Source organism: Laetiporus sulphureus (genome assembly GCF_001632365.1).
Source record: "Laetiporus sulphureus 93-53 unplaced genomic scaffold LAESUscaffold_24, whole genome shotgun sequence".
NCBI classification, from domain to species: Eukaryota; Fungi; Basidiomycota; class Agaricomycetes; order Polyporales; family Laetiporaceae; genus Laetiporus; species Laetiporus sulphureus.
The window spans coordinates 442,124-444,978 of record NW_024468533.1 but is presented as its reverse complement, the minus strand read 5'-3'; positions in this window follow the sequence as shown (position 1 = coordinate 444,978).

Sequence of the window (2,855 nt, the reverse complement as noted above, 5' to 3'; positions counted from 1 at the left end):
TCCTCAGCCTAGCCCTTGTGGCAGGCTTTTTATGTGGGATCATTTGTGCAGGTCACAAAAGCAGACTTGCCCTTAATTGGGTTAAGTGCTTTGGTGCTTTGTGACATTATAATGAATCTCCATACACCTCTCCAGCTTCCTGCTGGCTGGGTGATTTTATTGGTCCTAAACATGACCACCTTAAATAAAACTGTTTAATTTTTGAGCCAAGCGAAGAAGACCAAGAGTTATTCACTTGTGCATTTTCAGCCCAAAGAAACTTAGGTGTGGGGCGCACCTTTTTTGACATCATACTCCATCCATCGACCTCTAACGCCGTCAGCCTACCTCAAGACTTGGTAGCAGGCACCTTCGTGTAAGCCACTCCCTCACCAGGATAGCGCTGCAGCAACATTCGATATTGGAACCTTTGTGCAGCCCCACCAACATTCCGTTCAAAAATATGGGCAATATTTGCAAAAATATCACGAGTTATTGCCCCTCATATGCGAAAATACTACGAGTTATCGCTTATATAATACATCTTGCATCTGCAATGACATTAAACTATCACTATAGCAAAAATACTATGAGTTATCGCTCCTTATATGCGAAAATACTATGAGTTATCGCACCCAGCGTTCGCAATGACATTAAACTATCATTACTTTTATATATCATTTGTATATAGGATTGGTCACCTATAGATATATAACAAATATTTTGGATATCTAAAGGCATACTACCATTGAATCAATCATCCTGATTGGCCATAAGATCTCCAAGAGCACGGTGGTCTTTTGACTGTAAACTGCTGGCAGAAATAGATCTTTACTTAGTTGTAGTCATCCACAACAGATAATCCAATTTTTAGGGAGTCATTTTGGCACACACAATGGGATATTGGGAATCCTTTTACCCAGAAGCGGTCTCAGAATTACTATATATTGCACAAAAATCAGTAATTTACTCGCTATGGGATGCCTCCACTACCTATTCCTCAAACAAGTGCATAGGCTTTTTTCCCACCCACCCTCCCTTATCTTTTTGTGTCCCACAGTCTTGTTCAATATCAATATCGCTCATGCCGCGTCAGTCCCGGGAGGGACCTGGCAAGGGGGAGGTAATATAGGAGATAACTGAAGGTTAATCACCTTTGATGTGCACGTGTGAACTACGCCTGAAATGCTGAAGAGCGGTCATGTCCAAAGGGTGGAACGTCGAGCGCTGACAGGCACATCAACAACAATTGCCTCAAATTTACAAAAACCCCAAAGTGACATTTTTTTAAACTTTTTACCTTCCTGGCAAACCTTTCACCTATATAGCATGCCAACCTAAAGGGCAAATCGAGAGACCATTGCCAACAAGTATGAACAGTGTTGGAGAACACATCTACTTGCATACAACAATGCAAACATGGCAGCTATCCTATGAAAAATCCTAGCAGACATAGGCAATCTCCTGGGTACAAGACACAACATTTGGAATAGCCCTCTGACCAAGAGCATCCTATCATTTGGCAGCTTTGAGCGCCACCATGGACCTGAACACGTTAATGAAACTGCATCACTAGGCAGCTCTGAGCACCACCCCATGATGTCATTCAAGATCACAGATCGATTTGAAAGTCTATCTCAACTCAATCACAGATCAAGTTTTGATCATGATCGATCGATCAAATTAAAATATGTCATTGCTCCAACAACTCAGACACATGACTAGGCACACACCATGAACTTCGCACGCCATCTGATTATGTCATCACAACAAATTACTTGATTACATAATAAACAACAGATACTGGTCGAGATTCGAACCTGGTATCTCACCCATTCAAGTGGCTTAGGGGTTAAGCCATGATGTTCAAGTCCCTCGAGATCACCTGACACTATCACTCAGGGCCCGCTCGCCTTCCAACGAGTGCAGGTTCGAATCTCAGTGGGGGCAAACAATATCATGACTTGATTTCTGACTCAGCAGCTGTAACACAGAAGCACGAGGTCATGACTAAAGACCGAGGATAAGAAGATTGCATCCGCAATCATACACTATGTTTTTCATCCACAACCCTTATCTTTTAATTCGATAATTAAACTGCAAGCACGACGACCTTAGCACGTCACTAAACTGTTCAATATTTGAGTCAAGTGAAAAATACCTAGAGTTATTTGCTTGTGCTTTGACAGCTTTGAGCACCGCGTATGACCTAGCGCATGTCTTTTAAACTGCAAGCCTATTGCACTACATCTCGAACAACAGCAGCCAATAGCAATGTCTGTGACATCAGATAACTAGGACCAAGAACTGTTAGCCACACAAGTGCACCATTTACCTGAGCAAGTCATTAAACTGCATCACCCCTTTTTGCTGCTAGCAAAAGTCTTGAATGCCATTCACACACCTTGCCATCCCACCCTGAAAGTCAGAACCTGAAGCGAGGGTACTATTTACCTCAGCATTTATTCAGTTCATCCAGAGTCTGAACCTTGAAGTGAGGGTAGTGTCACAGTATTAGGTGGCACCTTTCTTTTTGCACCATTAAAGTCCTCATTTGAGTGGTTATTAAGATGCCAACCTTCATATTGGTCTCACAAAGTGGATACTTGGACAAACAGCACAATACCACCACATACATTGCAAATATGACTGTGTCTACCATTGGACCACTAAGCGCCCATGATTCAGCCACCTAGTCACGTGACACTGGCCACTTGCCCTATTTGGAAGTTGTCAGAGGTTGGTCATGTGACACCAGGCCACTTGCCCAGAAAGGAACTTATTAGACCATCAAGCTAGCAAGCACCCAATTCGCCACTCAAGATAGTGGCACCACTTTACCACCTAAACCAATAGGCAGGTACCACAACAGAGGA